Below are 13,949 nucleotides of genomic sequence, written 5' to 3'. Positions count from 1 at the left end.
TGCTAATATTTTACAATGACCCTTTGAGTTGTGGAATCTCTCTTTCCCCTTGCAAAAGTGTGAGATGTTCATTATAGGATAGAGCAAGCAAAAAGAGGAATGTGCTTCCATTTATCTCATGCAGATGAGGAAAAATCACTATGTAATCTTTGCTTACTCCTTTTCCTTCTTTTACAGAGAAAATGCATGGCCTTTTGCAGATTTCCTCATCGTCAGCGTGTCCCAGATAATAAGATATGGACTATGTCCTAGCAGCATGGAGAGTCTCAATGGCCTTCGTGTATGCTGCAAACTTTCACAAGGTGATCTACAAGTCACATCTACAGATGATTTACAGATGACAGAATCACAGAGTCACAGAAGGTTGAGCTTGGGAGGCACCTCTAGACATCATCCAGTCCATCACTGCAGGGTCGGCTGGAGCAGGCTGCCCAGCTGGGTTCTGAAGATCTCCAGGAATGGAGTCTCCACAACCTCCCTGGTCAACCTGTGCCAGCGTTTCACCACCCTCACATGCAGGTGCAGTGAATTAAAAGACTGCTACATCTTTAATAGTTAGACGATTAGACTGTCAACTAATGAAGATGAGCGTGCGAAGGAAGACAGACTAGTGAATATGTATTAGATAGGTGTATAAATAAGGGAGTAAAATCTAAGTTTGACGTGCTTGATTTGTGGAATTCCGTCTTGTACCCAGCGCTGAATAAGGCAATATCTCCTCTCTAAATCATTTTGGTTTCGGGAGTTTTATTTCCCGGTGACAGCGCTGTGCTGGAATCATGCCAGTAGCTCCCAGTATTTCCCCTGGGCCCAGCACTCCAGCTGTGGCCTCACCACCAGGGCTGAGCAGAGAGGAAGGCTCACCTCCCTCGACCTGCTGGCAATGCTCTTCCTAGCACAGCCCAGGGGGCTCTTGGCTTCCTTTGCCGCAAGTGCCCATTGGTGCCTCATGCTCAGCTTGGTGTCCACCAGGACCCCCGGGTCCTTAATGGCAAAGCAAGGCTGCAGGAACTTTTTTTCCTGTTGCAATAAAAACAGTGCCATGACTCCTGAAATCAGATCAATTTAGGAAAGACAAAGGAAAGGGTGTATTTTTATTCATAAGCCATGGATACATGGTAAACAAAGTCTCTATTCCTTTTATACAAAGCCCTATTCTATCTCCTCCTCGGCACGTGCTAATTGTTTGTGTGGCAGAATGACTGGATGTTTACAGCAGAGATGTAATGGTACCTATCAAAACAAGCAATACTTTTTTTGCTCCTTATATTAGGAAGCTTGAGTTCACTGTTGTTACCCTATCACATTTCGTCTCCTATCTTAGGAGAAGGCACCAGTCTTTCAATGTTCTATGAACATTCAAAAATTCATTGAATGACCCAGTAGGAAGAAAACATTTATATTTACTTGTTTCATTTTCTGTAAGTTCTGCCTTAGGTTGTGATCGTGAGAATGTTTTATTATAGTCAATCTAAATTATAAACCTACAAAATGCAAAACATATATCCAACTCATGTTGCTGCGATCTACTGGACATAAAGAAAAAAAAATGCATTTTTTAAAAACAAGGTCAAAAATACTATGCTGATATTGCAATTGTGATAAACACATAATGCAGTATTAGACAGTTAAAAATGCTGTTACTAACAGAGGAAATACAATCCAGACATCATCACAGTTCTTTGGGAAAAGTGAGAATTGTGCATATATTTATGTCTAAGTAAACAAGAACAAACTTCACCGCTGCTAATTTAATTCATATTCCTGGAATCAAGCTGTAAACAAATGCTTGTATTTTTGTTTTAGAGGGTGGATGAGGTTGGGTAGCTTTCCATTGGTCTAAAAGAAGGAACATCTGTTGTGGCTGTAAAAAACTTGTTGATCAAGTTTACCACATCCCACATTAGCAACATTAGGCATTTAGGTTGAAATCCAGATCAGGCTGAACTCGGTGAAAGTCACACTGTTAAATTCAGGGTGGCCTGGATTTCAAGCCATAATCCAAAGCTTTATAAACAATAGCACAGTGAGTACTGAAAACAGAAGTAGGCTGATGCTGTGGGTAGGAGCTATACACTGGCTTGCCTAAAATAACATTCCGGTCTGGTTTACAAACAGCTTTATGTTGGGGAGTATGTCTCAAGACATTCAGTGCTACAGAAGTGGATCGTGTGTTTAGAAAGAAAGCGTGAGAAGAGCTTCTTTGGTTGGATCACGGTATCAAGATCGCCACAGAGCGGAAGAATTTTAGAGACCTCACAGAGAAATGGCCGGAGTCATGGAAGCGTATTGTCGTCTTTAATCATTAATGGACCAAGGATGCCTCTACGTCTTAAACTTTGCTTATCAAGAAATGCAGGATAGGTGGATTCAGAAGAGCAAAGCCTTCTCCCCATAGACACATTTGTTTCTGCCACTTAAGAGTTAATCATAGTGGGGTCAAAATTTCATCGCCCAGAGCAGACTGAGTCAGAAAACATGAGCTTAATGTTCCCCTCAGAACTGGTTACATCATGTACAAGACTGGGGATTAAATCTGAAATCCCTCGCACGGCATGTTTATTCCTCAGGACCTTTTTCCTCTTCCTTCCCCAGTCACCTGTGGATTAGCTATTTGACTTGGTGGTTAAGATCTCACCGTTTGTCCAAATGCTGTGAACCTGTACTCAAAAGGGCAAGGTAAAAGCTGTGCTTAGAGCTCAAATACATTCACTGCGAAGGCAGCCATGGCTATTTTGAGACGCCACGGCCCCCAGCTCCTTGTACCTGCCAAAGATGCCTGCCCCGGCTCTGGTGGGGGAATGAGACTCAAGCGGCTCTGAGCTGCCTCAGTGCAAAGTCCAAAAGCTTAACTCAAGCTGCCCTCCACCCCCCCTTGGCATTTTACACTTTAAACACCAGACTTCATCCCGAAGCAGCTTAGAATTATCTGTGTTTTCAGTCTGCTGACTCTGCTGCGTGGGTGGTATCCTCTGGGAGAGAGGCAGGAATATTTTAGACTGACACAGTTACTTTCAAAACACTTGCACGCACCATTAGCCATGGAGGCTGGTGTAAGTGTCGCTGGCTTTGGACTGGTCTAACCAAACAGTGCTCCTCTATCTGCTGCAGATTTTCATTTGCACTCTGAAAGCTGCAAGAATGCCACGAGGGCTGAGTTGTATTCTGTATTTTTGCTGGTTGTCTTCTTTCATTTGGGGTGTGATTTTTTAACAAGAAACATTAGTTAACTTCAAGAAAAGCTCAAAAAATGCCTGAGTTAAGCATTGCCAATGAGGGCAGGTAGCTCTTTAAAAGACAGGGCTAGATAAATTCGCATTTCTTTCCTTGGTTTGACTCTCTGAAGAGTTACACAAAACTTCTCTGCTATTATGGGGCTCCTTGCAGTTCGCACAGCAGAACGTAGAGAGTTAAATCTCTGGTGTTCCTGATATCCAATACTCTTAACACACAACATGTACTGACTGCTTGCACTCTCTTCTGTATTCATACTTCAGTTTTGTAACAGCAGAGAAAGTGTCAAATATGAGAGATCTTACCTTGGAGAGAAATGCCTTGAACCCTTCCCACTCCAAGAAAAAAATCTTGTCTCAACTATGCCCTTTTATTTCTTACACCATTCAATTTATGTACCTGGTTTAACTGAGAACATGGTCGTATATATTTCATGTTACACTATAGGTCAAATGTTACATTTGTATAATTTCTGTAGTAGCAGCATCATTACCGTTGTAACGCTACCCCAGCTTGAAAAGATTTGTGATGAAAATGGCCTGATCACACAGATGTCCCATCAAGACGCTCGATGCTAAACCAGCTCCATTACTGACACTAGGAGCCTTCATTTGTTATATTAGGGGCTTTGTTATTTGATTGTGTCTTAGGTGTCTGGTTCCTTTCTCCCTCTAAAAGGCAGATTTTGCTTGTTTAAAGGCAGGTAAATTCAGTGATTCATTTCATAGCATGACTTACTAACTGGTCTGGGAACGCAAACGGAGGGGAAGGCAAAAGCGATCATAAGATGCAAATCTGAAGTCTCTATTGCTGGCCAGGTCCCCCAGCCCGAGCACCAAGCCGCCTGCCCCTCAGGGAGGATGGGAGCGTGCACATCGGCAGCTCCTGCCGGCTTTCCCGCTGTAGATCCACGGGCTGGCTGGCTCACAGGCGGCGCGGTAAACAACCGCACAGAGAGCAGGCACGCGTGTAATGGTCAAAAATGGCAGGCACTTTGCACATCATCATTAACTTCCTCCCCACTACCTGTAAAAGAGACAACTAATCCATCCCCATGTTTGTGAGACCAAGTGTTTTTTTCCCTGTTAAATCTTTATATAGCTAAAAAGAAAGTAAAAAACTGTTACCCAAACCTCCACACATTTAATTGCTGCTCTCCTCTGTCAATTTTAAAAATGGTTGCTAATATTTTTCATATTTAGGACAATGCAAATGTAAGTGAAAAATGAAATCTAGCCTGTGCTAAACTTTTCAAAGTAATGAAAAAAACCCTGATCTTTCCTGATGTTAAAATGCCCCTTTATTAATATAGATATGCCACCAGTTATTTACAGCAACATCTTATGTTGCTAGAAATAAAGTTGAATTCTGCTATTGATTCAAACAGAACTGCAGTCAGGCCCCAGCTCTTTTAGTCCCTTGGAGGAAAAAAGTATTCTGCAGCTCTTACAGACCTTTAGTTTTAATCTCTTGACTCTTTGAAGCATTGCAGCTGTTTGTTCATAGACAGTATCTATTTGTGGGTTAAACAGACCACTCAGCTCAAACAATTCAATATTCAATTTTCTATATCTTTAAATTTCAATTTAAATATAGATGGAGATTTTTATCTCATAAAAAATTATGCGAAAGCCTCTAATTTGTTTCACACAAGTATGCTATTCTGCAGACAGCAAAATTATTTACATTCCACAGGAATCTTAAATGGATTACTTCTGTTAGGCATCACAAATTACTATTAAGTACTTTGTTGTGGATTTAGTGGTACTGAGGAGCTATTGAGACAGCAAACCAGCAGCTTACTGTGTCTAATTGCAAATCTCTTTACCCCCAAAGCCTTTTTGTTATTAATTTTTTTAAATCTGAAGTATGATACATTGCATAATCATAAATACACTTGTATTAAGTGTTGACATTTTCCATAATACTTTGGGAAATTACATTAAAAAGAGTCATTAGTCTTGCTGCTATTACTAAACAGATTTGTACCAATCATGCAAATAAAAACACAACAAGACTTACGGATGTTCATTAATAACGATTATTTGCTTAAGATAGTAATTTCAAAATAAATATTTGCAAACCCATACTTTATCTGTTCCCTAGTGGGAATATACAAAGCAATAACATGCTGGCAGTAGCCATTATAACACACAATGCTTTTTAGTCTTTATTTAATTTATGTGATATCACAAATTTAAATAAACACAGAGTATGTTTGCACTCACCACACATACTCCTGGGTTTACTGCTGACAAGAAGAGATTTACGGGTATAGTGAATTTGCAGATTTGTTTGAGTTTGTATCAGTTTTCTGGAAAAAATAAGAAGCTAAGTGAAAAAGAAAAAAATATATTTGACTTCAGGGCTATTAAAAAGAATCTTTGCATGAGTACGAACTTTGCTGACCTTGTATATATTAATAACTCAGGAGAGTGCAGCTGGATTTTTTCAGGTCAATGTAACACACATGCAGAACTTTGCCAGAGTTTTAGGGTCATTTGGACTTGTGCAGTCATCACTGTGAAATGAAACAAGTATGTTTTTATCTTTCTAAAATCCAAGGAAACTAGGACAGCCAGTACGTCCAGAGACCTATGAGCAAGTACTGAAAATTGCAAACAGTTGTGGTCAAACTGTGTTACTGAACAAGCCAGGCCAATCCATTTTGGTTTCCACTAATGGTTAAAATAATTTCGAGGTGAAGTCATGCGTTGCCCAATGACATCTGGCAAACTTAGGTAATGTGTTCTAGTTGTTTCTAGTCCAAGAGAGCTTGATCTTTAGTTACCCCAGACTGTTTGTCGTTGCCTAGAGTTAAGCTATTTTGTTTTTAAGCACATCATAGAGGCTCTGAGTTGCAGTTAGTAGCAAGGTGGGCAGGGCCAGCTCCTATAATTAAAAACCTCATCTCCTACATTCTCCTGCACAATCTTCATGCACCAAACAGATATTTGTGTGCTCTGTGATATGTTTTATGCATGTGCTGTATCACATGCATGTGATCTCCCCTCTCCTTATCAGGGCTGCTTACTGTATGGCATACCAGAGGCACTTGTTAGGACTTGTGTACGATGCTGGTGACACATCCCCTATTCACCCATGTGGAGATGCACTTTTCCAGAAACCTGCCTGTGGATAACGTGAATGTCATCACTTCAAATGAAGAGCACTGTTTTGAAAAAAAGGAAAAAAAAAAAACAACAAACACCCTTGCAGTGTGTGGGTAATCCATACTGAACAGGCATGTGGGGAGAGAGCGGAGGGTGCTGTGCAAGGAAGTGAGAGAGGCAACTGTGGACATGAAATGCTCTTTATTTCACATGCTCACCATTAGAGAACAAGAGCAGCAAAAATTTAACTGGAGCCTGACAAGACCCGCTATATACATTATAATACTATATAACTCTACAACTGCCTGAAAGGAGGTCGTAGTGAGGCGGGTGTTGGTCTCTTCTCTCAGGTAACGGGCGATAGGACAAGGGGGAATGGCCTCAAGTTGCACCAGGGCAGGTTTACGTTAGACATTAGGAAAAATTTCTTCACCAAAAGGGTTGTCAGGCACTGGAACGGGCTGCCCATGGAAGGGGTGGAGTCCCCACCCCTGGAGGTATTTAAAAGATGGGTAGACAAGGTGCTTAGGGCCATGGTTTAGTGGTGGGATGGCAGGGTTAGGTTAATGGTTGGACTTGATGATCTTAAAGGTTTATGACCTAAACATTTCTACGATTCTATGATTTCTATACCTATCTGGGACTGATTGCTTCCCCAAGCTTTCAACAAGGCTGCTGAAGAAGCAGAAAGCAGCCAGGCATGAGCACCTCTTTGCTGAAAGCAGTGTTGCCCAGAATTCACCATCAGCAAAAAAATCAGGCCCTTCTTGTTGCATTCCCTCCCCACCCAGTTATACTTACCTCTAGTACATTGCTCCGAGACTTGCGCGCAGTTGTTAAAACCATTACCCGATTGAATGAGCTCTTGTGATTAGTAGTCTCACCACATACAATAGCTAAGCAGAGCAAAAGGGTATTAAAAATACATGTTAAACTGCAGGACGCCATAGGGAATCTGGAAACTTCTGTCGCTTTTAAGTGTCGACAGATGGCACAGAGTGACCTACTTTGGAATAAATAAATAAAAAAAAAAGAGAGGCTAAAGTTGCTCTGGCAAGGAGCGCCTGTGCTGGTACCGGGAAACGGTGACAACTGCGGCGCGCAGGGGACTGACAATGGGGGTGTCTCGAGGCTGGCAGCTGACTTCGCAGCCCAGGCATCATTAGTATGTGCTGGCTGTTCTGTAGCCTGCTCAATATGTGCCGGTAATATTAATCTGGGTTCCTTAGCAGCAGGTGCCTCTGTCATAAGACTCTCTAGCACGATTACTTTGCAGATTGGCAGAAAGTCCAAGGTTTGAGCGACTCGAAAGAGCAAAATTAAATTTCCAACCCTAGCAATGACTTTTCTGGAGTCAGGCTGGGTATTGATTCTACCGTATCACTTTTTACTTTTAATAGATACTTAAGGAAAAATGACTCCACTCTCCAACATAAAAAAATAAAGTTCAGTACTTTCAATCAGCACCACAGACATAAAAGTAATTGTCAGATTTTTCCACTGTCCTCTTATAGTTGCTTTAAGGTAGGCACCATCTATTAGTACAACTGCTAATTTCAATGGGAAAATCTCTAAACTGTGTTATCCCTATAACATCAAGCGTCCTCGCTCTCCTCACCAGCTGTTTTGTAAATTCCATCTATTTTCACTATCATATCTGGCCTTTTCCAGAACTTCCCTTAAACAAAGAGCACATAAATCCTTCCAAAACTATGAAGGAAAATTAAACTTGGATAAAATTTTATACTGTGGGACACAACGTACAGACAGATCAAGTACTTTACTGACCTCTACTTGTTGAGTAAGATGGTTGTGAAACTCACGGTACCAGCATGTATTCACTTGATTTTATGGACAGCTTATACAAAACTGCTATTTGCCACCTGCTGAGCATCCTGTTTGTAGAACAATATAACAAATTAATTATCCAGTATGGATCATTTAGTTTTTCTCATCTGTTCACAGTTTTACAATTTAAATCTGTATAAACATTCAGTTCAGCTACGAGTACAGCGTATGTGCTTGGCTGCCTGTACGTAACATAAGGATATGCTTTCCCACCAATCTGGGACAAATGCTCTCAAGGGAGACTAGGCTAAATAGCCATTGGCTTTTAGATGACAGATGCAGAATTAAAACACTTTACACAAGATCCATTGTGTTTTTTTAATCCCTCCTGCTCATTCTTACATTTTATACCTTTCAGACCCTTTTACTCAACATGCAGAAAACTGGGGCAGATTGATGTCAAAGCTTTCCCAAACTGTTAGCATTATGGAGCTATATTTAAACTCTCTGACAGGGAGAATCCTGTATGACGGGAAGAGGTTGAAGGCATTCAGCCATCCAACTCGCTGCCAGGCTGCATTTCAGATGATCAGAATTGGCCCTGAGTAACCTGGTCTGACCCTGCTGTGAGCAGGAGGATGGACCAGAGGGCTCCTGAGGTCCCTTCCAGCCTGAATTACCTTGTGGCCAGGTACTGGGAACTACTGTTTGCATCAGACTTTAATACAGCAAGCCTTAGCAAAGTGATTTTCTTGGAGCACCAAAGGCACTTTCCAAAGCTCTGAATGTTGTATAAAGTGTGGATGGAGATCAGTAGATAGACCTGCAGTCTCCCCATGGCGTTGGTATTCAGCGTACAGGAGAAACATCTCAGATATCCCACCTTGGAACCACACACCTGCCTTGAAGGAGAAAAAGAAACTATTTCCTTGAGTAACTCATAGATATCCTCAAAATATATGTCTCATTTCCTACAACAGCTGTGACATCTCTTTCTGCTCCTTCACTTACTACAAACCATCACCTATGGCCGCTGGAGTCCCCAGGGAGCCACACTGGCACCGTACCCATGTCTTGCTACACACAGACTTTCCCATCAAGCAGGCAAAAATCCTCACTGCCCACCCGTGGTAGCAACCCTGACGTCACCTCCTTGGCTGAGGAGGGTTAGGGACCATGAAGAGTTCACAAATAGATGGCCTGCAGCACACAATGTTTTTCTTCCTGCCTTGAAAGACTGCACCAACAGTCCTTTACACGAGTGTGTACCGCGTTGAGGTGACAGTGGAGGAACAACACAACCTTCTCACAGGGCAGGTGTTGCCCTAGTCCATGGGCTGACCAACATCTGTGACATTTGTCTCCTTAGTGCCCATTGTGGGATGCAAACTATAGATGGAGGGAATGAAAACAATGAAGGTGTATATAGAGTTTATGGAGAAATTATTAGTAACTTCATGGTTAACATGCAAATGTGGATCTTTGGTAAGGCCTTTAACATGAAGACAGGTTCAGTTTGTGCTTAATTTTGTTATGAATTGTCACATCAGTAAGTCCACTTGCTAACAGAAAAAATAAGCATGAGTGAAAGCGTCCATAGAGTCAGGCCTTAGACCTTACAGTGACATTTTCCGAGATTGATCACTTATGGTGTGCATTTTTTGCACTTCCTTTCTCTCGGAAATGCCCTCTCCTGGGTCCTGTGGAAGCTCTGCTGTCTGGACAGGAGATCCATGCTCAGTCAAGTGGCCAGGGCAGGAGACCCGTCTTGACATGTGGTAGAGGTCCCAGAGCGAGGGGCACTTTATCTCATTCAGTATTATAAGGGATTAAATCATTGATGAAGCTTTATTTAGCTTGTTATGCATCTCCTTAGCTTTTATCCCTTACGAATTCTGTGCTCATACAGGAATATTCAGTTTGCATGCAGGATGTAAAAAAGGTCTTGTGAAATTACTTTGAACAAAGGCCTGGATCCACAAAAATATGTCAGTACCTAATGTATTCTGAGGAGATGGTAGGGGTAATGCAGTCTCTTGAATGGTTTCTTATGTTTATTCCACTGGTGATATCACTCAACTCACAGCAATATTTTTTTATTATTTATGCGACTGATTTTGTAGCGCAAATCCAGAGTTGTCAGACTGACTGCAGGAATTTGAATGCAAAGAAACTATTGTTGAATATGAAAAATGGCGTTACTTAGATATGAGACCAAGCTACTTACAAAACTTCCAATAGATTTTAAAATGGAAAGCTATAATCACTGTTCAGAGAATTGACAAGATAGCTCAAGGATGTGTGCCTAAGATGTAATTTCTACAATAAAAAATACTGTAGTTTTACTGAATAAGTGCTGTAATAATACTGTGTCTGTTTTGCCTCTCAGAGTACAAGATGACATTCTCACAGCCAGTCTCAGTTCCACTCCAGACCACTTCCAAGATGTCGATCTACAGATCAACAGGGTGATCAAGGACAACATCACAGTCCGAGTCAACGAAAGGTCAAATTATGTGGAAAAATCAGGGTCAAGCTCCCAATAGAGGTCCTCCAGTTCAGGAACAAAACGAAGTTTTTCTTCTTCAGTGTTGAGACCTCCACCCCAATCTCCCTGGAGAAACACACTGACATTCAAACTAAAGCACAATATGAGGAAACATTACAACATCCAAATTCTCTCTTATGCTCCAGCTCTCAGAGTTTCTGTCATGAAACTGGTTATTGACTGGCATTTGAAGAAGATTGACACCTGTTTCAAATGCTTAAATTTCTCAGGAGTATAGAACATGATTATAAAGTTGTTTGAGACTTAGTAACCTTATGATAACCCATTCTCTGTCTTGAAATGAATACAATGAAGAATCTCGCTGATACTTGCTATTTCATTTGAAGGGGATGTTCTCTTCCCAGAGCTTGAAATTTGGGCTTACGCTTAGGTCTTTCCACCGGCAAGAGAAAATTTGGCCTGACAGAGTGATGCTACAAGAACTCCATTAAATCAGAACAACTCTTCATTTGAGGAAGAGGAGTACAAGGAGGACTCCAGTTTCTGATGTTCTGTACCTAGATGACGTTTAAGTGCCTATGACATTGAAGCGATGTCACCAGTGCCTCCAGAACAGAGCTGAAGCTGTCAGGTCTTGCAAGACCTGTCAAAAGATTTGCCAATTCCAAAAAAATAGCTAACTCTGCAAAAGGCCAGGCTGAGTAAGTCTGAAATGTGATCCATGCTCTGAACTTGCATTAGCTCATCCAGGGTAGATGAACAGCCAGGCTAGTTTCACAGGGTATTGTTAAAAAGCTTGTGTTAAGCACAGGGAAAGGTGACCCACAGGTAAACTGGACACCGTATCCATCTGGCATCTCATATAGAAACTGTTTAAAAAGTCAAAATTAACTAAAAAATGTATTTATGCAGATAAAGTTATATTTTGCTGCAATGAAACCTTGCAAGTGTCTGAACACATTGCTTTTACATATTGCTGAATGATGGCTTCATTATATTAGAACTGTATTTTGAAAGTATTTTGCATTAGAAGGCAATCATCTATACACTGGGAAAGAATTTGTTCCAGTAGCAGATTTTATACTTAACTTCACCTTGGTTTTGACCAACTGGATAAATATTTTTGGGGAAAATAAGGAATATTGGACTCTTCTTCAGTTAAAAGTATGAAGGACATTTTGATAAGCTGTCATATTTTTTATTTTATTCCATGTAAAGGAGGATTTTCAGGTGTGATAATGTATGGCTTTTAAGTGAAACATGTTAATCAAGATGGTGTTGGTTATGCAGTATGGGCACAGTCCAGGAATACAATTTGATTAGTCCTAACTTCATACAGAGTGAGATAGTATGTAAGAAATAACTTGATTTCAACAGTTAGGATGCTTTTAATAAAAAAGGGACTTTGAAAGGTCACGTTCTTTTTTCTTAAATATTTTTGCCAGTCGAGTCATGGCTTTCTTCAAGCCATATAGGTTGCCTGTACATTCATGTAGCAGCTAATCTTTTTAAAAATGAATTTGTCATTAATGGGCATTTAGTCTCTGGAATGTACTGCTGCAAAATATCACCAAAGCTAAAATCCAGCAGGTCTGAAACGTATTGCAGTTTATTTATATTTATGAATACCATAATTAACCTTTTTTTTTTTTTACAATCATTTAAAAAAAGAAGAGTTTGAAGGAGAGATGGAAAAGCATCAGATTTTATACTACTCTCTAAGAGCTTAGAGGAGATTTCTTTGGAGGTAAATGACCTGATACCTATCTCCTCTATGCTGTGACTAGGTTAGTACTGACAATGACAGGTACCAGCCTAGATAAATGAGTGATATTCTGAGACACAGATCATTTATAATCTTCTCCAAACCTGTAAAAATAGTTGCCAGAAATGAATGTGCCCCTTTCTGTTTGCTGACTGTTAAGGCTCAGGTTGGACATAGCTCCCTAACTTCTAGGCCCTTGATTTATGGTATATCCTACAGTGTATATCCTATGATAAAAACACAGGGTAGAGAGCAACAACATACAATTTTACTCGTAGTTATTGCAATTTCCTCCAAAGTTCATAAGTTCACAGCAGGAAATATGTTCTTCTGTATTTTTAAAACTCCAGGGACACAGCAATTAATACGTCATAAGTTTGTGTTTTACAAAATACACTATCTGCCAAAAGTACACTGGATGTTTTCTTTTAGAAACAGAGGTTTCCTGACTAATCCATTTTGACTTAATCTTCCAGCTGCCTTTTTGGTAAAACACGAGCCGAAGAAAACCAAAAACATTAACTTTTTTTGTTTTCTTCTATCCTTTCTTGTTTGGTCTCTTTTCAGTGTTCTAACACAACAGTACAACAATCATCATAGAATCACAGAATCATTTAGGTTGGAAAAGACCTTTAAGATCATTAAGTCCAACCGTTAACCTAACCCTGCCATCCCACCACTAAACCATGGCCCTAAGCACCTCATCTGTCCATCTTTTAAATACCTCCAGGGGTGGGGACCTGACCACTTCCCTGGGCAGCCCGTTCCAGTGCCTGACAACCCTTTTGGTGAAGAAATATTCCCTAATGTCTAACCTAAACCTGCCCTGACGCAACTTGAGGCCATTTCCTCTCATCCTATCACCCGTTACCAGGGAGAAGAGGCCAACCCCCACCTCACTACACCCTCCTGTCAGGCAGTTGTAGAGGGCGATAAGGTCTCCCCTCAGCCTCCTCTTCTCCAGGCTAAACACCACCCGTTTCCACAGCTGCTCCTCATCAGACTTGTGCTCCAGACCCCTCACCAGCTTTGTTGCTCTCCTCTGGACATGTTCTGGACAATAATTCAGCAATATTTTGACCTAATAAATTACTGCCTCATGTTCACTTAAAATAAATGTATTACACTGACCCACAAATACAGTTTCAGCTGCTGCTGGCTGCATTTTCCATCTGCAGACCCTTTCCCCAAAACTGCCTGATGACATCCCATAGATTATTCTGACATGCTGGGATCTCACGAAGCCTCTGCCTAACGCAGGTATTAGCGACGGCAGGTATTAGCAGCGGACACCGACTTAGTGAAGCAGCAGAGGAAAGCAGATAGGGAATTTTTAAGGGTGGTTGCGTGTGCATGTGATCTAATGAAAAGTGAATACAGGGAAGGATTGATTTCATCTGTTTACATAACTCACGTAAAATTAACTTGCAATTAGGCCCTCACCAGGAATTACTCAGCGGTTATACCCTCTGGCTACCTAACACAAGCATGGGTTCTGGGCAAGGCTGGAATGAGGAGTGATGGGCTGCTGCTCCCCAAA

The sequence above is a fragment of the Egretta garzetta genome, unplaced genomic scaffold (assembly GCF_000687185.1).
Source record: "Egretta garzetta isolate BGI_Z169 unplaced genomic scaffold, ASM68718v1 scaffold76, whole genome shotgun sequence".
NCBI lineage: Eukaryota > Metazoa > Chordata > Aves > Pelecaniformes > Ardeidae > Egretta > Egretta garzetta.
The sequence above is the reverse complement of the archived record's forward strand: the minus strand, read 5'-3'. Positions refer to the sequence as shown.